This window comes from Anabrus simplex, chromosome 2 (assembly GCF_040414725.1).
Source record: "Anabrus simplex isolate iqAnaSimp1 chromosome 2, ASM4041472v1, whole genome shotgun sequence".
NCBI classification, from domain to species: domain Eukaryota; kingdom Metazoa; phylum Arthropoda; class Insecta; order Orthoptera; family Tettigoniidae; genus Anabrus; species Anabrus simplex.
This window is the reverse complement of record NC_090266.1, coordinates 402,049,394-402,074,886: the sequence shown is the minus strand read 5'-3', so window position 1 is coordinate 402,074,886 and position 25,493 is coordinate 402,049,394.

Genomic DNA, 25,493 nt, shown 5'->3' with positions numbered 1-25,493 from the left:
AATAAGTACAGATTTCTTTAGCTTATTGTTCGCACTTCCTCTGCACCTCGCAAGATTCGCCCTTACTGCCTCATATTGAATTCTATAAGAACGGAGTTCCTTTACTGCCAATTAATTAGTCAGTCACAGGTTCACTGTTAAATATCTAAATATTACCACCCATATGGATTTTATTACCAGAAAGTTTATATATCACCGATCCACTGGATCAAAGTTAGCGCACTGCACTCATCACTCAAAGTCTTTGTCCTAAACAAAAGGTCTCTGGCGCAATACATGCAGACGCGCGACGCGTACGGGCAGCAACGTGATCGTCGACTGATTCCCCCTTTCCACATCTCTCAGCTCTTATAGAAGGCAGGAACCCACGCGACGCCCTGGGAAGCCTCGGGAAACAACTTGAGATTGGCATGCGGCCTTTAAATGTTTTCTCACGGTGGTCGGCTTACTACGTATTTATATATATAATTATTTGTTAACAGACTTTGACGTATCGTTGACTTCGTAAAATTCTGGCGATAATTTCCATCCTTTCACTGTTCTCTAAAACCTTCAAATCGAGGAAATATTGCTCAATTCCCGTGATGTGGCGAACCTGTCTGCTCCCGCTTAAAATATCGTTAGGGTGGCGTGGGGGCTTCCCATAACAAAATCTTATCTCTCTTCCACATATATTCTTTCTCGCTCGTACACAGCCACACCCTGCCTAGGTAAATCACTTTCTAAGTTCCCGCGCTCTGTATAGCATCACGCCCTCACACTCGGCATCCTGTTGCGCAATCTTATTTCAGCGTTAAATATCCTTTCTCATAATTGAACGGAATGGTACAATATGTCTCCTTATAAAAGGTGTTCCACCCCTCTCCCTCCTCTTTTCACCCCTTAATGAGATTGTCCGAAAAAAATACGTTTTCTTTATTTTTAAAGCAGATTCCAAATACCAATTTTCACCTCTGTAAACTTTTAAATTTTTGAGATATAGATATCTTTTTTAACATTTCAACCCCCTTTTCACCCCTTAGCGACGGAATATCCGAAAATACTCCCTTAGCGAACACCTACGTGTTAATATGAATGTACCCCAAAATTTCATTTCTTTGTGTCCAGTAGTTTTGGCTCGGCGATGTAGAATCAATCAGTCAGTCAGCACAAGTTATATTATATATATACTTATAAACTAGCAGTTACCCGCGGCTTCGCTCGCGTGGATTTCGTAAAATAATAACAGTAATCGCTCCTCGGTACTGTACTAAGACATTATCTGAAAATCCCTAAAATATAAACATTCAGCGCCAAATTGAATTTCATTTACCCCGGAAATTCTTTGTAAACTGCATTTGTGTTATTGCCTTTTGAGGCTAAGACGACCATGGAACACAGAATTGTGCATATGAGAAAAGAGTCTTCTCTCAAATCGAAAAAAGTTCATTTTTAAATTAGATTCTAAATATATATCTCCATATCGTAACATTGTTTTTGAGATAGGCTACAAGAATCTCTATGAAAATAATTTAACCCCTTTATCAGTCCTTCCCATGTTCCGAAAACAAAACAATTCATGTTCCTTTACTTTTAAAGGAGATTCCAAATACTAATTTTCTCGTCCGTATCATCATCAGTTTGTGAGATATAAGCATCCTCAATAAAAATTATTCACTTAATTTCCCACTTCTTTTCACCCCCTGTTAAGTGCATTTTCCGAATTCAAAATGTACGTGTTCCTGTATTTTTAAAGGTGATTCAAACCACCAACTTTCTCGTCTGTAGCATCTTCAGTTTCCTCTTAAAAGGAATTCAACTCCTACTTTACTTATTTCCACCCCTCCCCCTCCCAAGTCGATTTTCTGAAAACAAAAAATACTTATTTATTTTACAGGAGATTCCTAATACCAAGTTTCACGTCAGGAACATCTCTACCTTTTAGAGATATAAGTATGCTCATACAAATAATTCATCGAATATTTCAATTCTGTCACCCGTAAGTGGATTTTCGAAATGAAAGGAAGAAGTGTTTCATTATTTTTAAGGAAGATACCAAATACCAACTTTCATGTCTGTAGGATCTTTTCTTTTTTGAGATATAAGTACCCTCACAAAAGGAATTCAAATCTTTCTTCACCCCACCCCCGTTATGTTGATTCCCACTAAAATTAGTGTTTCTTCATTTTTAAGGGAGATTCCAAAAATTTATTTTCACGTCTGTAACCATCAGTTTTGGAGATATAAGTATCCACATAAAAATAAATTCAATTGTTTCACTACCTTTCACCCTCCCTCCTTAAGTGAAATTTCCGAGAACAAAAAATGCATGTTTATTTATAAAAGAGGTTCTAAATACCAATTTTCACGACTGTAACATCTTCAGTTTTCGAGATATGTGTCCTCATAAAAGGTATTAAATTCCATTTCACCCCCTCCCCAAGTTTATTATCCCCCTAAAATGCACATTTCTTTATTTTAAAGGAGATTCCAAATACCAATTTTCATGTCTGTATAAACTTTAGTTTTCATAAGATGAAATTATCCTTATACAAATAATTCAATAAATTCTTCAATTAATTCAACCCCCCCTTAATTGGTTTCCCAAATCAAAGGAATATATGTTACTTTACTTTCAAAGGGATTCCAAACACCAATTTTCATGTCTGAAACATGTATGGTTTTTGAGATATAAGTAGACTCATACAAATAATTGTATTATTTAATCAATTTTTCACCCCGCCTAAGTGGATTTTCCGAAAAATAATTATGCATTTCTTTATGAGATTCCAATCACCAATTTTTACGTCTGTAACGTCTTCAGTTTTTGAGATATCACTTTCCTAATACAAAGAATTCAACCCACTTTTCAGTCCTTTCTACCCGTCCCTCCCCCAAGTGGTTTTTCCGAAAACAAAAAATACGTGTTCCTTACTTTTGAAAGGGAATAAAAGTACCAATTTTCACTTCTGTAATACGTTACGTTTTTGAGGTATACTGTAGATATTGTCATTCTAAAAATTCACCACCTTTGTTTGTTCCCCTTAAGTGGATTTTCTAAACAAATTATCTGTGTCTCTTTACCTTTACAGGCGATTCCAAGTACCAGTTTCAAGTCTGTAACATGTTAAGTGTCTGAGATATATTGTAGGCCTAGATATGTATATTTTAATTCCACCCCGTATGTCACTTCCGTTCCACCCCTGTATTCACTGGAAGTTTCAAAAACAAAAAAATCCGTATTTCTATATTTTTAAAGGAGACTCCAAATACCAATTTTCATGTCTGTAACAATATCAGTTTTTGAGAAATAAGTATACTCATAAAATGTTTCCAACCAATTTCCCCCCTCTTTCACGCCCCCTTAATGGGATTTTGTGGAAAAAACACGTTATTCCTTAGTTTTAAGGAGATTCCAAATACCAAGTGTTACGTCTTAAACTTGTAAGTTTTTGAGATACAGACATCCTCATTTAAAAAATTCGCCCCCTGTAAGTACATGTCTCTTTATTATTAAAGGAGATTCTAAATACCAATTTTTACATCTGTAAACTTGTACAGTTTTGAGTTATAGATACACTAATTTTAAAAATTTCTGAAAATTCACAACGTTTGTCACTCCTGTTTAACAACCATCAAATAGATTTTCCAAAAACGACAAAATATGTGTTTATTTTTAAAGGAGATTCCAAATACCAATTTTCAGGTCTATAATATCTACAGTTTCTGAGATATAAGTATCCTCATGAAGGGCATTCACCCCCTTTCTGACCCTTTTACACCCCTCTTAGTGGGATTTTCGGAAAACAAAGAAGTACGTGTTTCTTTATTTTTAAAGGAGATTCTAAACACCAATTTTTGTATCTGTAAACTATTCAAGTTTTGAGATATAGATACACTCATTTTAAAATTTCACCCCCCTTTTCACCCCCTTAGCGAAGCAATATCCAAAAATCCTCCCTTAGCGAGCACCTACATCTTAATATGAATGTATCCCCAAAATTTCATTTCTTTATGTCCAGTAGTTTTGGCTCGGCGATGATGAATCAGTCAGTCAGTCAGTCAGTCAGTCAGACAGGACAAGTTATTTTATATATATAGATAGAACAGAACAGACGACGCTTAACTTAATCTGAATTTATTCAGTGAAGTACCAAAGCAAATGGCTCCTCGGTTAGAGAAACTTTGATTCGTTTTCTTATGTTATAAGTAATGATTTCATCTGAGCAGACTTAGTACGAACCAACCTATGTCGGCAGTGACCTGGCGACTGTCCGGCTCCATGGTTAAATGGTTAGCGTGCTGCCCTTTGGTCGCAGGGGTCCCGGGTTCGATTCCTGGTAGGGTCAGGAATGTTAGTCATAATTGGTTAATTCCCCTGGCACGGGGACTGGATGTATGTGCGGTCATCATCAGTATTTCATCATCATCATCATCACGACGCGCAGGTCGCCTACAGGAGTCAGATCTAAAGACCTGCACCAGGCCTCTTCGGAAGCCACACGACATTTCAGTACCTGGCGACTGAGTTTTCAAAGATAAAACGAAGTGAAAGCTCGACAAATTCATTTCTGAACATTATTTCGCCTGTTATGTAATGGCATTGAGTTGTTTAGTAATATATTTCTGGTTAAGCCGTTTCCGTTAAGTTCCGAATGGGCTATCCAATTTACACTTTATTGCATGCCAAATAATCATGATTTCCTTTACTAATACTTCGTTATTATTCACAAAATGTCTCGTCAAGCTTTTCACGCCTAAACCTTTTACTCTTTGAAAGGTGCAGGAGGACAAAAAATTGAAAATGTGTCGCTGTTTAAAATCATGTAGCATGAATCGAGCTCCGTAATGGAATGGATCCGATAGAATGCTTCATATTTCGTTTCCTCGAGATCATATTATGGAAACTGATTACAAGTAATGGTTTGATAACAGTTTTCCCCTCTATTCTGAGATGTTCTGCTACGGCCATTCTATCTATAATCATTCGTACTCCAAGTGTGTAGCTAGGCTGGGTGGCAGTTCTGCTGGGACTTTGGAAGAGGAAGGACGGGTTTCCAATCCACTTGTGGTCCACACAGTATCTGAAGCATACCAAATATTCCGTCAAGTGTAATACTTCATCGTATATTGAAATGTGTTAGTAAACAACCCATCCGAGTTTAACCATAGTGAAAAGAAGGACAAAATAGAAAAATGTAGACATGTCAAAGAAGTACGCTGTTTGAGGAATAACAAGAGTTCCCAACCTTGACATATTGAATTGCCAACACACTGTGGTTGAACGTGGACAAGTGGAAGCAATTGAGCTATTTGCCTAGGAGTGAGTCATATGCAAAAGGGCAAGAAATGTTTCCGTTTATCAGAAACGTTTGCAAAAATTTCAAGATCACATACAATTATGGTATGAATCTGATGAAATTTGTTATGTCGAGCTCACTCCAGCTCACATGAATTTCACTAAACTTCATGCTCTTAATATTCCGTTTGAAGTTCCACCTGAAATATTCAAGTCATTGCTCACTAAATGTGGCACCGTCAATGAAATGAGAAAGAAACAGTAGTCATCTTCTTATATGTTCCGTGTTTACAATGGCATTTGAGCAGTAACTATGGCTGTAAAGAAACAGATTCCCTGAAAAGAAAATCTAAGTTTTAAATATACGCCGGGTGGCCACCAATCTTTTCCCTCCTTACATCTTACATTTAAAGAAAAATATCCGGATTTATTACAGAAAGAACAAGTTTTAGAAACACAGAGTACATACAACACAAAACGAATTGTGATAGTGAGGTGAATGAGGCTGAAGACTCACGGCTGTACATAAACCGTGAGGAAATTAAAACAAGAACACTGTCTTATGCTGCAGATCTTTGTAAGTGAAACATCTGCAGTTGCAAGAAAATAATTCAATGTCCCATCGAGATCCCTTGACGTGTCGATAACGAGCTCTCGAACAGTAGGGAGAAGAAAGACCCCGCTCACGTCATCACGTCTGATGTAGTCATTATGAAAAGTGTTAAGATGGAGTGTGGTCTATTTCAGTGTTTTTTTCTAAACGGAGTTCCTTGCATTCCAAATGACACAGCAGCCGACTGTAGCCAGTGTTGAACTTAACGTTATACAATGAATATTCACGTTACCATTATTGTTCAAACGATTTCTCTTTGATACTGATGATGACATCGCCTTTCTACACGAAGTAGCCTTTCCTGAGTTACCCATATCCTCACATTACAACCAGCACATGCATATCGACAATGTTTTATGTGTAATAGTATTCTTAATATCACATGATCTGGAACTCGAAGGTGTGCAAAGTCACTCTTTCTCTATATTCTTCTTCTTATACAGCTTTTTCTCCGCCTGTGAGGTCGAGGGAACTGAGTTGCAAATGCGGATTTGGCCGTCATATACATTCGGATGCTCTTGCTGACACCAACCCTATGCGGAGGGACGTAATCACTAATGCTTGTTTGTATGGTGGTTGGTAGTGTGGTGTGTTGTCTGAATACGAAGAGGAAAATATTGGGACTGACACAAACTCCCAGTCTCTGAGACTGGACCCTCAGAACCGAAGGGCAGTACGCTGAACATTCAGCCAAGGAGTCGAAATGCAGAGTCAAGGAATATTCATTTCTGGACACATGACGATACTCCCCTAATAAATATTTATGCATCGTCGGGGCCCTAGGGATATATACTTCCACACCTGCATAGTATAAAAGAGAAAACAATCCTCGCAGGGAATTCAATTGTGTTCGGAGGATAGATGATTCGACGGGAATATATTCTGCAGTGAATCCCTCCTCATATGACTTCATAAACTTCCTGAACCGTATCGATATCCTGGACAAGCTGAATGTGCTCCTTCCCTAGTACATCTACATTCAGTACAACCCTTCCTCACGCAATGACCGCATGTATATTTCACAAATCGTCATTAAGCCTAGACATTACAAAATGATACCTGTTATCTTCACTTATCATCATGCAGTCGTTTGATCGATGAACAATCCATATAATTTAAACTATATAGGAAAATGATATTGGAAAATGAACTGTTCAATTCTTAAGAATGAACAATGAAACGAAACATGCATTTAACGTAGAAATTACGAAGAGATAACTGTTATCTTCACTTTGTCCTTTGTACGATAGACCTAAACAATCCACATAAAATATTTAAAATAGGGGAAAGGTACTGGAAAATTAACTGCTCACTTCTTAAGGATAAACAATGTAACGGAATTATATAATAGGCGTGAGAATAAAGGAATACTTCAGAAATTCAGGTGTAGCGATAGTGCGGAAGAGTAGAACCGAAATCGGGAGCAAGACCAATATATAAACCAATTGCATACCAGAAGGCTGAGGAAGCAGGAGGTACATCTGAATTCCATTAGAGCTTCCTCAATCAGCTACAGGATAGAAATAATGCTGGTGTACAAACTCATGGGGAGAGAGCGCGGGAAGTACCGGTACGTTCGCAAAAAACGCTCGGCCGATTGATATGAGTTGACGTCACCGGAAGATATTAGGAGATAAAATATGCCTTCCTCCTTCTACCAACAGCAATACGCTATGGAATCTACTTATCTAAATCAAGTCAATACACTGCTTTAATCCTGCGATAAACAACTCACTCCGAAAAGTAGAGACCCGCTTAGCTCAGAATATAGGGATGATGAAATTCAAGCTATCATAAACGGTCTCCAGTTGAATCACTCTACAGACATCGAATGGTGACTCATTACTGCCAAGGAATTTTGCGATGTTATCTGCACAATCTTGAATCGCAATGTCTTGTATTAAACTAAACATGAAGGAAATGTAGTAAAGTAAATTAAAGTCGTCTCCATACAGGCCATGAAGGCCGTTGGAGGGGTGGAAGGTAAAGGCTTCCGCTATCTGCAACCTCGGCACTTGATAGGGTAGAGTGGTTAGCTCTACGCCCGGCCGCCTTTCCCCCAGGAAATAACCTGGTACTCAATTTTGGTGTAGGCTGGGTGAACCGCAGGGTCAAGTGCACCTCCAGCGGTGGAAATCCCGTTTCTTAAATTTTATGACCTCTTGACGGTGATTCGAACCCACGACCTTCTGAGTGAACGGAGCACGCCATTAACGCCTTACCAGGCAGCCCCTGAAAGTAATATATTACTCAAACCAAAAGATAAATTACCCATTCAGGTGGATGACTTCCAAGCGGTTACATTGCTATGCAGTGGAAAAAAATAGATGAAATGAAACGGCGTAAGGGTTTTAGTGCCGGGGGTGTCCGAAGAGAAGCTCGGCTCGCCAGATGCAGATCTTTTGATTAGACGTCCGTAGGTGACCTGCGCGTCGTGATGAGGATGAAATGATTATGAAGACGACACATACACACAGCCCCCGTGCCAGCGAAATTAACCAATTAGGCGTATGGTTAAAATTCTAGATCCTGATGGGAATCGAACCCGGGACCCCTGTGGCCAAAGGCCAGCATGCCAACCATTTAATCACGGAGCCGGACGCTGTGCAGTGATTTTAATATATTATCCAGAATATTATCCCGTTCGTATGAATACTCTCTTAGCAGATATGATTGGGAGTGAAGTGTGCTGCAGTATTCCCGGATGTAACATTTTGACGAACCTACTAGTATACCGTGATATCCACTTGAATGTCGAATCCCTGCCAAGAGATTAATAAGGCTAACTGAATATAGACTTTGGTAAAACATTTGTTCATTTTAGCCATCAGAACCTGTACATTGTTTTGACATACTTCCAATTGCCTGATTATATCCCAATGATCGACTGTCAAATGTACATCCTGAGTGCTCATCAACGGATAATTTTCAACGTCGACACCAATTGTAAGATAAATCTGGCAGGGGTGCCCCGATCCAATGATACTATTTGTCTCATCCGGACATTACTACCGCAGCTGCAAGGATACAGGGTGGATATGCATAATGTTTCAATGTGTGTATAATGTGATGACATATCTAAGTTAGTACGAAGTGAAAATGGCACTGAACATACTATCGCGCTTTTAGCACAGTGAGTACCAGTTCAAGGGCGGAACCATGTCTCACAGGATCATCTACAGACTGTAACGTTCCTGTTGTATTTCAATGGTAGTACAGGGATCGTTCAGCAAAACTGGTTTTGTTGATGAGGTGAATATCCTTGGTATTAAATGAAATAGATCTGTGACTGATATTTTAAAAATCAAATAAGCTAATATTAGTAATGTAAAATGAAAGTAAGTAAATGGGCTATGGTTTTTTTTTTTGGCTAGGGGCTTTACGTCGCACCGACACAGATAGGCCTTACGGCGACGATGGGACAGGAAAGGCCTAGGAGTTGGAAGGAAGCGGCCGTGGCCTTAATTAAGGTACAGCCCCAGCATTTGCCTGGTGTGAAAATGGGAAACCACGGAAAACCATTTACAGGGCTGCCGATAGTGGGATTCGAACTTACTATCTCCCGGATGCAACCTCACAGCCGCGCGCCTCTACGCGCGCGGCCAACTCGCCCGGTAAATGGGCTATGGTAGAGCTACAAGCAATATAACCGCCGCCAATGGGCGCAGTCATCTTGAATTCTCCAATATGGTTGCCGCCATTGGAAGCAACAATTTTGGATTTTATAACATGCCTGCCGTCGTCTTGACGAATTTCTCAAGATGGTTGCTTCTTGTGGCGCCGCCATTTTGAATTTTCCAAGATGGCGTCCCCAGTGTACCTCGCCATGTTGAATTTTCCAAGACGGCTGCCATTTGTTACCAATCAGTAAACTTGTTACGCCGCCACCATGAATTTTATAATATGGCCATTCAATTTTCCAGAACTTACGACGGAATTGGGCAGCTAATTATAAACAGAAATAAGCAGCCAATCATCATAGTCGTTTTTCTAGAATGGTTTCGTGTTCCAATGACACGCAATAAATTTTTTTAATTTTATGCTGGAAGTGAGTAGCCAATCAACACAGCAAAATTGATCAGATTGGAAAACTACCTACTAATCTGTGAATAAGGTACGTTCTTCTGTGTTAGTGTCCCGTTTTGGCTGCTTTTGAATGTTATGACGAGGCGTCCCTACTGATCAGGATGTATTATTTCTAAATCTTTTGAACTGAAGTAATAATTTTAAGCTCCCTGTGTAACACAAAATAATTGACACGTTAATGATTGCAAAATTTTCTGTGTTGATCATTGTGGTTCCTACTAATCAGATCACATGGTCCCTCCTGATCGGCTGTAAAATTTCCAAATCTTTGACCTGAAGTTATAAGTTTAGTTGACGTATATAACAATATTATTAAGGCTTATGAACTCTAGACTGTAGTATGTATTCATTTCTTCAAAATACGCAAATTTGACGGTGGACGGCTGAGCGAAACTAAGTATATATTGAAACGGGAGTGCCCTACGAGCATTCACGTTTCATTCATTTATTAAGAGGAACTCGCTAACACCCGGCCGTAAGCATTTAAAACTTGCGCCGAGCGCACAGGCATTGTGGAAACTGCAAGCAAGCTCGCGCTGTTCTAGAACACCGGCCAAGGTCAAGCAACGTCACGCAGAAGGTTCTTTCGTGTTCCATAGCATTGCAGCATGAACGAAAAGTGATATCAATATTTCAATAACGTCACCTTGCAGGCAGGAATAATGAACGCTGCTAGCCGAAATTTCATGTCAATCGGTCTAAAGATGGCCAAGATAAAAAAATTCTTGGGGCCCACATGTGTAGCCACGCCCACCGACCTTCGGCAATATAAGCGAATCGCCAGCCTGGGGTAAATCAGAGAGTGAGCAGCGTGGGCAGTGTGCAGCTGCAGTGTGCCGTAGGCAGAGAGAGTGAGTGGAGTCGGCAGTAAGCCGTGAGTTCAGTGTGTGTGTGCAAGTAAGCATGTCGCGATATAATTCGTCACTCGGTCCGGCTGTGTACTTGAGTTCGGAAACGTTAGTGTTGGAAGCCTTCTCCGTGGGCTTGAACTTTGTGCATGAACAAAAACGTAATTTCGTTTTTATCAGTCTGTACGACTGGGCGATTATATTTCGTTTGTGGACTAAGAATGTTTCTAGCATAAACTGTGCCAACCTTGATTTCATTTAAAGACTGTGTGAAAACAGCGATAACGTTTCTAACATAAAACTGTGCCAGCCTTCATTTCATTTAAAGACTGTGTCTATCCATTGAACTGTGTTCGTAATAGAACTGTGCCAGCCTTCATTTCATTTAAAGACTGTGTCCATCCATTTTTCGGAACTGTGTTCGTAATAAAACTGTGCCAACATTCCCTCTCAAAGACAGTATTAACTTGTGGAATACGGTATCGTAATTTCTTTCCGAGGGACCATGCCAATTCCCATCAGAACCTGTTCAGAATCACGTATGATCTTAAGTGCCAGTGATAATCTTCTAAAAATTACGACGTAACAGAACTTGGACTGTCGTTTATTTCAACAAATGTGTGAATATTGTGCTCATGGTGTACAGTGCAGAGACTGTACCCAGTGAATTTAATTTTCTTTGTGAAGTGCTTAATCACTGCACCTCGGAAGGTCCTAGATTGTTTTCGTTTGTTTATTATTCCAAATACGATAATTCCTTCCATCTTATTCGCATGGAACTGTGACTCTGACTTCATCCTTGCTGCTAAAGTGCGTTCAACATCATTGACTGTGGGAACTATTTCGGTGTGCTTCGCCTTAGAGAGGTGTCACACCAGAGTCCCATGACGTCCGATGCGGAAGCTCCACATTTCCCCGTTCCTGCCTCAGGTTCGAGTCGCCATCAACACTAATACAGAGAAAACACCAACGACGGAAGACAACGCCGACGTCGTCCGCAAGATGACGCAGACGCCGAAGGACGACGTCCCCTCCACGCCTTCAAGGAAAACTCCACGATTCAGCTGTAAAAGGTGACATGATTCTTTGCATATCTATTGAATAAACTGAAGGATCCACTTAATCATTAAAAAAAAATTCACTACCCTTCTCTCTCACTCTCTTAGCATGGGCCGTACACGCCTTGTCGTTTCTCATGCTCTCCGATAAACTGAAGTACGGGCGTTCCTGTTTCAATATATCCATGTTAAAATATATTGCAATACAAGATTGACTTATTTGAAGTAGAATTAATGGCTAGTCATTTGACGTAAAATTTATTACCCTACGACAAGATTTCAGGTTGACCAACTTTGTATTCGGAGTACTGACATCTCAAGATTTACATAGATTATTTTGCCACTAAGCTAGAATTCTACATTTCCAAACTAAGTATCACCTGTATCTATATGTATATATATATTATTCACTCCTAGATCAGAATAATGTTTATTTGAGTCCTTACCTAAAAATTTTATTTGAATGGAAAGTCGTTAGGCAAGCGAGTCTGTTAACCGTCACGCAGCTAAGTTAGGCGGGGATTCACCTTCCGCTACAAAGAGGCAGACAGTTTATTTAAGGGACTCTGGAGAGAGAAGCTTACTCATTCTTCTGAAGTTCGTGGTGCGAGCAGTACTTAGTGCGCGGATGTGAATCTTCCTTTGTGATAACAAAAACCGTTACACATCTGTGCACGTTTATATTTTTTTCTCTACTTACCTCGAGCATGACTATTGCAGGATTAATATCATGTCCTGATTTTTATTCGCCGTTATTTGATAGATCAAGATGTGGTCACGCTAATCTTTGATAATTTCAATTAATTATAGCTGGAGAGTCGCGCGTGACATAAATATACATTCGAGCAGTGACCTGTATCTCAATTCGGTTCGCGTACGCGGGATTATCTGTAAATCATGTGCATTTCGTACGTGTACAAGGCGCTAGACTGCCTTTTATATTGCTAAAGGTAAAATAAGGGTGAATGCCTAACGATTCTAGATAGGTTGAAAATTCCTCTTTGGAAATATCCCCTCGTTGGTCTGTTTGCAACAGTTAAGGCCGAAGTTTCGATCTCAAGATGACGCGTTTGAATGCGCCAGTTACAAGAACGCCTGATGTATTAATGACCGCTTCTGCGAAAACCATTTTTGAATAGATATTGATCACGGTGTGCATGTACTTCACACAATCGTTGTTTTGGCATAAGGTATCATTTCAACGAGATCGGCTTGCCCGAGATGGCCAAGGCCGTCTGACATTACTTTGCGGTGTGGTAATCTTGTCAAAATCACATGTAATATAATGTCATAACCTTCTAATGATTAATGTATAAATAATTTGTGCAATTAGTATATACTACAGTACATGACACAGCTTTAACAAACTAAACTCATTAACATATTATTCATTTTGATTGAAAACTTTCGCAGGAGATTTCGGTTTCATATCATATACATAAAAGCATTCTGAAACATCTTACGTAGGGCCTTTAGCATATTTTAAAATTTACATTCGAAAGCTAATGAATGCGACGTGATTAAATTATCACGAAAATCTTATCATGTTGCAATTATCAATAAGATATTTCAAGTTACGGTTTTATTTTCACTAACATATAAAAATTTAATAAACTATCCTTTGAACCACGGGTGTCAAGCCTTGCTCACCGCAAGAGCAAAGCCCATGCTGGACATTCCTGTTTACTGGGAGAGTTGGCCGTGCGGTTAGGGGCGCGCAGCTGTGAGCTTGCATCCGGGAGATAGTGGGTACGGTTTTCTGTGGTTACCCATTTTTACACTAATTATTAAGGCCACGATGGCTTCCTTCCCTCTCCAGGCCTTTCCTATCCCATCGTCGCCATATGATCTCTCTGTGTCGGTGCGACGTAAAGTCACTAGTAAAAAAGTAAATCCTGTTTACACGGGCGCATGTTTCTACACCTCAATGGCTTGTACTTCCCCACGTTGCTGTCTCAGGACTGAGCCGGGTACAGATGACAGGTTCCAGTTATCCGTTCTGGTCTACAAGTAATGTTTGAAACATACAGCTACATAGTCTGTGGCGTAAGGACTGGCAAAGTGATTCGTTAGTGTTTGTATTTATGAACTTTTGTATTAACATGGTTGTTGGAAGAGATTCTATTTTTTTATCGAAACCTGTTTCACTTTGTAGTTTTGCTACAGAAGAGATATTACAGCGGCACAGTATTCGGCATAATTCTTCTTTATAATTTTCCATAGGACACTTCAGCATGTTAGGACCATAAAATAATAATAATAAATACCTTTTACTTTGTACCCCACTGCTTAATGCAACCTTTAAATAAATTATTTATTTTCCTTGTACACGGTGGTTAAGAACCACATTTTTCGTGATTTTGATGGAAACGCCATGTTAAACATATTTAGTTTTGTATGTCATTCTTTGAAAGAATATAACTGATACATGTTTTGTACGGAGAACGTTCTTGAGATCGTGTAATTTGCATCAATTCAGGCTTGCACTCTCTGATATCGTCTTTGGGCTAGCGCTTGTAAGAGCTGTTTTTCATGCATGCACTAGTGTTGGTCAGCTTGTGACCTTGTCATACCTGATTTGAATCATTTCAGCATCTGCCATGGAACGTTATGGAGCGTATGAGAATTCAAGCAACTTAATTATAATTATTGACATAAAGTGGTAAGAATTCAATATATACTTTCCAAACAGAAACTGTACGATCTTGGACGAATATGGCATAAATACATTTTCGATTGAGACAAATTACTTGTCACGGATAGTTTAATACTCGGTGTAAATGTAAGATCATATGTTGGCATGAGGTTAATGGCCAATTAATTACTCTACAGTATAACAAATTTTACTGAATAAAGCACTGTGTATGGAAGTATGTGCATCTGCATCTAAACCAGAGTAGGTCTACATGATTCCAATATCCCTTACGCACATCTGCCCATTTTCTTCAATCTGCACTCTGCATCATGTCGCATATGTAGCTTAGTGGTACGGAATATACTAGACTATATATAGTTCTTAAACTTACTAGTGCTTATTTCGAACGACTATAAAATTTTTAAACTTCATTTCAAAGTATATGACGAAGGCTGACTGTCCACATGGCGGAGACGTACCGTATGAAGAAGGAGAGTAAAGAATTTGAGAAAACTGGCTGATTGACTTCGCCCGGAATCATAACTGGAACACATATATTATCATATTGTTTATATTGTCAGATATTTCATTGAAGTTATTACGTACGATTCTCAGTGGCCAGGCCAGAAATCCTCGTATCTCCAGGTAAATTGACCATTAAATAATAAAACATGAAACTCTCTCTCATAGAATGATATTAGAAACTGTCAATCAAGTCTACCTCATATAATTCATTGTTTGGAAGGTTATTTTGAACATGATATTAAATGCCTTACTTATCGGGCTTGATAGAAAATACGGAATTTAACATGGCAATGTAAGAATTGTGTGTTAAGTACATGATGGTCTTACTGACAATAATAATTTCGTGATCGGTGATTTAATTAAAGTTCCAGTTGTAATCCAACCAACGAGGTCAGCGGACGTGTAATGCCAAGTGTGTGATTGGAGTGCGAACGCGGAAGAATGGGAGTGTCGACCGAGCAATACAGGTGTGCTATAGGGACGTGGCATTGTATGATGAAAGTAATATCTATTCACAATATCAACATTCCCTATAACTTTACACAGTTTGTGTTAACAGCATGTGGTCTGATTGCGCAGTTGGTGATCGGTGGTGTGGCGCTTAATCCGGGCCTTGGATTCTCTTGGAATCATATTGAGAAGCTGAATGATGTTATGAAAAATCTATGGATGGACTTCAAAACATGAAGACTGCTTTAGAAACGGAACCGAGACCAAGGAATGTCTGGTACAAAATAACATAGAGTGTAGGTAATTAAGAATAACGTTCTGGACTTACAAACAAAAGTAAGGAAGCTTGAGATGGGAGAATTGACGCGAGAAAGGGAATGTAGGAACAGAAATATATTTTAATATGGACTGGCTGATTCGGAGAAGGAAAATTTTAACGAGGTGCTGGACAAAGTAACCGTCTTAATACGCGAAAACATCAAAGTGGAGTGTAGTGCGAGTGACAGATAATGCTTTCAGAATGGGAAAAAATCGGGAAGAATGCCAATAAAAGTATGTATGGTATCAAGTACAAAAACTCAATCAATCACTACTGACCTGCATTTAGGCCAGTCGCCCACGTGGCAGGTTCCCTATCTGTTGTTTTCCTAGGCTTTGCTTAAATGATTGCAAAGAAATTGGAAACTGGAAATCGGAGAAGGAAAATTTTAACGAGAGTAAGTTATTCCAATCCCTAACTCCCCCACCCTTAAACGAAAATTTTCCCCAATTTGTCCCGTTGAATTCATACTTTATCTTCATATTGTGATCTTTCCTACTTTTAATGACAGCGCTCAAATTTATTCTGCTACTAATTTCATTCCACGCCATCTCTCCACTGACAGCTAGGAACAAACACCTTAGTCGGGCAGCTCGTCTCCTTTCTCACAAGTCGTCCCAGGCCAAAGTTTGTAACATTTAAGTAACGGTACTCTTTTGACGGAAATCACCCAGAACAAATAGAGCTGCTTTTATTTGGATTTTTTCCACTTCATGAATCAAGTAATCCTGGTGAGGGTCCCATTCATTGGAACAATACTCTAGCAGGGGTCGTAGCAGGGACTTATATGTCCTTTCATTTACATCCTTACTACGACCTCCAAACACCCTCATAACCATGTGCAGAGATCTGTGCCCTTTATTTACAACCCCATTTATGTGGTTACACCAATGAAGATTTTTCATTATATTAAAACCTAGGTACTACAATCATTCCCATAAGGAACTTCCAACCCATCAACACAGTAACTGAAGCTGAGAGGACTTTTCCTAGTTGTGAAGCTCACAACCAAAGTTTTAACCCCGTTTATCATCATACCATTGCCTATGGCCCATTTCACAACATTATCGAGGTCGTTTTGCAGTTGCTTACAATCTTGTAACGCATTTATTACTCTATACAGAATAACATCATCCACAAAAAGCCTTATGTCTGATTCCACTCCTTTACTCACATCATTTATATATATATAAGAATATATATATAGGTCCAATAATACTGCCTTAAGGAATTCCCTTGTTAAGTATTACAGGGTCAGATAAAGTTTCGCCTCCTGTAATTCTCTGAGATTTATTTTCTAGAAATATAGCCACCCATTCAGTCACTATTTTGTCAAGTCCAATCGCACTCATTTTTGCCAGGAGCCTCCCATGATCCACCCTATCAAATGCTTTAGACAGGTCAATCGCGATACAGTCCATTTGACTTCCTTAATCCAAGATATCTGCTATATCTTGCTGGAATCCTACAAGCTGAGCTTCAGTGGAATAGCGTTTCCTAAACATGAACTTCCTTCTAACGAACCAGTTATTAATTTAGTAAACATGTCTGATATAATCGGGAAGAATGCTTTCCCAAAACTTGCATGCAGTGCATGTCAAACTGAGTGGCCTATAATTTTCAGCTTTGTATCCACCTCCCTTTCCTATATACACAGGGGCATCTATAGCAACTCTCCATTCACTTTGTATAGCTCCTTCAAGTAAACAATAATCAAATACGTACTTCATACGGTACTATATCCCAACAGATCGCCTTTACTATATCCTCCGATATCTTATCAACTCCAACCGCTTTTCTAGTTTCGAAATTTTTTATCTTATTGTAAATTTCATTGTTATAATAGGGAAATTTTTCTACCTCTTTAGTATTAGCGACCTCCTCTAACTGGGCATTATCCCTGTAACCAATAATCTTTACATACTGCTGACTGAATACTGCTGTCTTTTGAAGATCCTCGCATACACACTCCCCTTGTTCATTAATGATTCGTGGAATATCCTTCTTGGAACCTGTTTCTGTCTTAAAATACCTACAAATACCCTTCTATTTCTGACCAAAATTATGACTGCCAATTATGCTTGCCATCATGTTATCTTTAGCTGACTTCTTTAATAGATTAAATTTTCTGGTAAGTTCCCCCCATTTTCCTTACTTCCACGGCCATTTCTAACTCTCTTTCTTTCCAATCTGCACCTCCTTCTTAGTATATTTATTTCTCTGTTATAATATAGTAGGTCTTTACCATCCCCTACCATCCTGAAAAGTACAAACCTGTTTTCACATTCCTCAACAATTGCTTTAAACCCATCCCAGAGTCTGTTTACATTCTTATTTATCTTTTCCCAACGATCACACTTACTTTCTTAAAACTCCCTCGTGCCTGTTTTTTCAGCCATATGGTACTACCTCATAGTCCTACTTTTAAGAACTTCCTTTCTATCACATTTATTTTTAACTGCAACAAAAACAGCTTCGTGATCACTAATACAATCTATTACTTCGGTTTCTCTATATAGCTCATCTGATTTTAGCAGCACCATGTCCAAAATATTCTTCCCTCTAGTTGGTTCCATCACTTTCTGAGCCAGCTGTCCTTCCCTATTAACTTATTTGCCATTTGTTAGTCATATTTCCTGTCGTTCGCATTACCTTCCCAATTGATATTTGATAAATTTAGATCTCCCGCTACAATCACATTCCTTTCCATACCATTTCCCACAAATTCTGGAGAACGCAAAACACCTGAAAGGTTCAAAAAATTGGATTAGGGAAGACCTATATGCGAAAGAAATGAAAAATTTGAAAGTACTACGTTTCCGTTTATTTCTAGCAAGGAAGTCGTGTCTCAAAGCATTTATCACCGGAATCAGTCTTGTGGTGGTCTGTCAAGCAATTGCAGGAGAGGGTGCAACGACCAGAGACGTCAGCAATGGGTAATGTCAGTGTCACGGCTAGCACGCAAGAACGCTGAAGCAGCATTCGTACAGGAAGGAGAAGTTTTACCCGAGCTACAACCTCAGCTCACTGCAAGGTCGGAGAAAGAACAAATATCTGTGCCATCAGAAGCCGTGGACGTCAGTCTAGCGGACTACCGGTTGAAGTCACGTGCAGGATCCAGCAGAGGTACATAAGAAACGAGTAGAGAAACAATGGCTAAAGCTAAATGTTTAAGTCAAAACGACTCACGTTCTAAAAAGTGCAAGCCACATGAGAAAACTATGCACAACGAACTTGTTAGTTCACTAGAAGGCAGTATTTTAGTGCGCAAAAATCGAGGGTAACGGTAAGCAAGGCAACCAACCTGAGAGAGGGTAAAAATAAGGAATAACTAGAATTGAGACTAGGATATGTGAATATAGGGAGATAGTTGAATAATGTAGGAAACGAAGAAGTAAAACAATTAATGACCGGACTGGACATTATTACCTCTGTTGAGAGTTGGATTGCACCAGAATACGAAGTCCATGGGGACGGTTTTAAAATATATAAGAAGGCAAGAGATAGGAGAGTTCGAATGAGCAGGTATCCTGGTGGAATACTAACCCTGATAAGGGATGATATACGGGAGAAAATTGAGCTCGTAGACACAGAAATGGAAGAAGTTCTTTGGATTCAAATAAAGACGAATGGGAAAGGTGAAATAAGCTTATGTCTTGGTTTTTTCTACAACCCTCCGTAAGGTTCTCCATTTGCAAACAAAGATTTTTTTCTTGGATGTGGGAACGGAAATAAAAATATTAAGGAACATGTATGAAGATTCAGGTGTTATACTTATGGGGACTTCAATGCGCGGATTGAAGATTGAAAACCAGTGTATTGTAAATAGGTGGAGGCAAATGTAGTTAATAACAGAACAAGTCAAGAAGAAGTGTATAATAAATTACTAGAACTATGTGGTATGGAAGTACTGTGTATCCTGAATGGGTGGAGGCCAGGAGATGAAGTCATTAAATTGACATACCTAAAAAGAAACGGGAGGAAGTGTTATTTGAAATTTAAGTAACTTTTTCTCGGTACCATAGCTTCATAAATATAGGTACACATGTATCAGTAACTGTCAATCACCCTAACGTTGAAATTCGAACTATATGTTTTAGAGATACTAGTAAGTGCTGTTATGTAAAATTATATACCTACTGTTGACCAAAATATTATGTGTACTCTAGTTTGGAGGCTGTTAATGAAATAACCAAAAACATAATTAATTTCTTCATGAGCATATACATTTCTCAATCTTACTTATGAAATTAACTTTCGCAGTCAGTGCTCGAATTAAAGTTGCAGAATTTCACTCATAGACACACAATTACTGAGTATTTTACCACAAGAATCTTGTGAGATAATCGTTTCTTTTTCAAGGGCAGGTGTCGTTACGAGTTTATGGAGGATAGCTACTCTGATGTTACTAATTAAAAATCGGAGGATACTTTAACACATTTCCTCTGAATTTAAAGAACAACAAATGATTCACATCTGAAACTCAAACGAGAAATTTCACTTGCTATATTAAAATTTTAGGGGAGAAAAAATTATATAGATATGTATTAATTAATCAATCGAAAATCTAATCTATAGAAGACGTTTTGCTGCTTCGTCAAAATAAATTCTAAGTGTCAAATTCCACTATTCCGTTATATTTTACCAATTGTTGGTTGACCTCCGATGAATACCCAAGTATTAATTATTTTGCATATATTATTACCAAGGAGGGAGTGTGGCTGTCGGTCGTCATTATGCGTAGTTACGTGTAGCATTATTCTCGGAATATTCAGTCTATTTCGAGGTCAGGACGATGGACGGAATATTAATACATTCAAATAGGGAAGGGACTATTAAAGCCAGTGTTGCTAAGTGAGGTACACCTGGTGCCAGGATAGCAGAATAACTGTGCCCATGGGGGCCATGAGGCGTGAGCTCACTGATCCTGGATTCGAGACCATGTTACACAATGCAGACACAGATCCCACTCAGATTATAATAAATATAATAGTTAACTTACGAAGAACAGAAGTGTTTTCTTGTTAGTACTAGGTAATTCAAACATACTCGCAATACTGCATGGTGTTGTGAAATGAACGAAATGCAAAATCATTATAACATGTTGATATTAGGCGGTATGTGTGAATGTTATTTCAGTGTGGAAGCTACATAACAGAAGCTTGATGAAGTTAATACATTTTACTCTGATTTCCATTGCTATATTTTTCTAATATACTCTGGTCATTTTAATCACCGATCAGGTTTTACAGATTGTGTTTCTGTAATCTAGGGGCTCCAAATTCAATTCCTGTTGGTATCAGTAAATTAAAACCATTGCCAGGTTCTTTAGTGAGGTTCATGTTACCTTGTAGGGACGATTGAAGAGACTATAGACCCACCTTATCGAGTAATATACAGAGCCTTTGAATTTTACGCTCAACATGACGTGATATTCAGATGTTTCCTGTGCAAAGCAACCATCAACATTACCCCATGATACTTTTCCTCCTGACATATGTATTTTACATACTTGTCAGGTTCACTTGAATGTGAAAAAATAGTACATGTTGCTTCGTACTAAAATATTTCAGTCAATTTTAAGTTGGTTGTTCACCATTTCGCCAAATAATAAACAATCTTAACATACAATATCAAGCGGTGTCATAATGTCCATAGCCTACGGTACTAAGATGACTACTATTCAGCCGCATATATGAGTACCACTTGGTATGCGAGATGAAATAATCGTAATGCTTGCCTTTCACAGCTGAGTCAACCAACAACCTAACACTTAGCTCATAATTTAGTCTCCTAAAGTTAAGTGAAGCCCGTCCCAGCAGCCAGAACAGGATTAAAATACTTGGACGAACTGGAAATCATACAGGGGTCCTCCAGTTAAAAGGAAGACACGCTACACATTCACTTCGAGACTGGCACTACAGATCACCTGGATAAGGTTTTATTTAGTGATAGTATCAGACTTGTTCCAACCTAGATTCTATCTAAGGTATGAAGGTGGTGGTACATGCATGGAACATGTGGGACTAGCGTGGTAACAGCGTAATGTAGACAGGAGTTCGTAGGCATAGTCTACACTGTACGCTTTCTTCTGAACTTGTTTCTCGCATTGTTAATATTATATTTAGTATCTGTATTGCAACGCATTTTTAGTCACTTCATAGCATGTGAGGACATTAAACATGATGGAATCTTGCGCAAATTGCCTGAATAGTTCGTACTGATATTTTTTCGAAACCTCAGCTATATGAATTGAACAAGTGCTCTCGTGAATGCCAAGCAGTGACTACAAACTTCGTTCATTATGTCGTATCAGTAGCAGCATTACGCTAAAGTTATTGTGATGGTTTATTTTCTTGCTGAATGACGAACTGTAAATTCTTCACACTGTAGTGAAATCTTGAGCAAATTGTAAGTTCCCTATAGGCACCTTTTCAAAAGACACAAAATTCCAGTCTACAACGACCTGCTTCTTCATGGTATTGCTAAGGCCAACAGTGCTGCTATGTACAAAATACAAAATTGAAATGAATGGACTGGACTGCTCTGTGCCGCTCCCCTTAAAGTCCAGATTTGTCTGCATGTCACTAACATCTGTATTGACCACTAAGGATAGGGTTAGATGGAATTTAATTTAATTTACCCATAATGAAGAGACGAGAAACGTTCTGTGCAATTTACTACGTACCCAAAAAGAAATTAATGGAGTAGGAATTAAGAAATGGACAGTGTACTGGAATTAACACGTATTTATTCGTGAAGTATACGTAGAAGAAAGTTTCTGCTCTGATGTACATTGATCTGATAAAGTGTATTTTAATATCTTTCATTCATACTTGATACACCCTCCAAACAACATTCATGTTACCGGTCAGGAGTGTCAGAATGAAAATTCATTTTGTAAATTTACAGTGCAGATTTCATATAAGCACCATAAAACGATAATACATATTCGGCTTCCTTCACATTGCAGTATAGCCATGGTGATAGGATGTAAAGGAAGGTGACGTAAATTGAAAATTAATCGTATTTCTCGCCCTGGATTTAATGCAGTATTCATTGTTACGGTATGTACATTGTTACTAGCAAGATACCCGTGCTTCGCTACGGTATTATACTGACATTTATAATTGAATCCTTAACGTTTTATATATAATCCGCCAAACTTTTCAACCTGACTCGTTTTCTGGGAGATTAAGGCATATGTCCTCCCATTTTTCAATCTTTCTTTCCAGCAATCGATTTCGTACTTCCCGGGTTAGGTCCAGGTCCAGGTATTCCACCCGGTCAGTTGGGTCCCTATATCTTTGCCATCTTTTCCTATAAGCATTTGAATATGGATCAAATCCTTGAGGAGATCCGGCGTGATGTCGTCTTGGATGCCTTGGCGGTAATGAACCCGCGGACGGACTGCATTCGTAGTCATTATACGGCCAGGGCCCGTTTCCGACGCGGTCCGCACATTTTGACGACGGTCTAGAAATGTATTATTATTATTATTATTATTATTATTATTATTATTATTATTATTATTATTATTATTATTATTAATGTTGTGGACCCCACAGCAAGATGCAAGACCGCTACTTGGCGGTAAATTACATCTGCTACAATTGTCATTGCTGACAATGTGACCAGCACTGTTGTCGCGCGTAGGCAAGTGCGAGGGATTTCTGGTGATACGAATGATATACTTCCGTGCATTATTGACCTAATTATAGAAGTGGAAAATTGCACGGTCAATCTCATTCCTATCGCTTATTTCAAATGTGTTTATTTTTTATTTATACGCCAGGAGAACCTACTGTAATCTAAGAACGATCTACAAAGGAAAAGAAGGCTCTAGAAAACGAACCCAGGAAAGATAAAAAATGATTGGCTTACGATCAGAATACGTACATTGGAAATCCACAGCCTGTTTCCAATTCGACCGGGTCAGGAATTTAATGAATGAAGCACCCATCTAGCGGCGAGGATAGGAATCGTGTCGGCTGCCGAAACCTATCGCACTCCTCTGGGGAAATGATTAATGAATGACAAATGAAATGAAATAATATTGGAAAGTGTTGCTGGAATGAATAGTGACGGGCGGAGTATCCAGAGAATAACCTGCCCCGTCTCCGCTTTGTCGAGTACAAATCTCACTTGAAGTGCCGGGATTTGAACCACGGATCCCAGTGGTGAGTGGCCGGCACGATGCCGCCTGAACCACGGAGGCTCGTAATAAGTACATTATGAACAGTGAAATCAATTGGTCTCAACTCCTTTTTCACTCCACCGCCTTAAAGTTGATCCACCCTATTCCCCCCAAAAAAGGCGTATTTCTTTATGTTTAAAGGAGATTCCAAAGACCAAGGTTCACGTTTTTTACACTCAGCTTTGAGATATAAGTATCCCCACAAAAATAGTTCACTTTTTCACTTCCATTCACACTTCCTCCCCCCTACTGTAGTGAATTTTCCGGGAAAAAATGCTTGTTATTTTAATAGTAAGCATCTCCTAAATACCAATTATCACGATTCTAGCATCTTCATTCTCTGAGATATGTGTTCTTATAAAAGGAATTCCCCACAAGGAGATTTTCCCTCATGACGCGTTCTTCTTTGTCTTCAAAGGAGGTCCAAATACCAATTTTTACGTCTGTAACAACTTTACTTTTTATTAGATGTATCCTCATGCAATTAATTTTTCAATTCCTTCAAACCGGCCGCCCCCTTCATTGGATTTTCCGAGAATACGTGTTTCCTTACTTTTAAAGCAGATTCCAAATACCAAATTTCACCTCTATAACACATTCAAATTTTTAGATATCAGTATCCTAAGTAAAATAATTCAACTCCATGTTCAGTCACTTTTACCCACCCCCACCGAAGTGGTTTTACCGAACTACTAAAAATTCACGTTTCTTTATTTTTCATAGAGATAAAAATACCATTTTTCACTTCTGTAACGTGTTAAGTTTTGAGATATACTGTAGAAATGCTCATTTTAAAAGTTCACCGCCTTTTTAGTTCCCCTTAAGTGGATTTTTCAAAAACAATTCACCTATGTTTCTTTACGTTTACAGGAGATTCCAAATACCAATTTTTACGTCCGTAACATTTCCCCATTCATTGGATTTTCCAACAGCAAACAAAAAAATACGTCGTCTTTTATTTTTAAAGGAGATCGCAAATACCAATTTTCAGGTCTGTAATATCTTCAGTTTCTGAGATATACGTATCCTCATTAAAGGCATTCAACCCATTTCTCGTCCTTTTTCACCCCTCCTATTGGGATTTTCAGGGAACCAAAAATACGTGTTCCTTTATTTTAAAAGGAGATTACCAATATCAATTTTTACATCTGTAAACGTTTGAAGTTTTGAGGTATAGATACAATCATTTTAAAAAACCACCCCCCTTTTCACCCCCCACAATTTGGATTTTACAAAAGCAAAAGTATACGTGTTCCTTTATTTTTAAAGGAGATCCCAAATACCAATTTTCAGGTCTGTAATATATGTAGTTTCTGAGATATAAGTATCCTCATGAAAGGCATTCAACCAATTTTTTACCCCTTTTCTCCCCTCCTATTGGGATTCTCCAAAAACAAAAAAATACGTGTTTCTTTCTTTATAAAGGTGATTCTAAATACCAATTTTTACATCCGTATACCTTATAGTTTTAAAAAATAGATGCA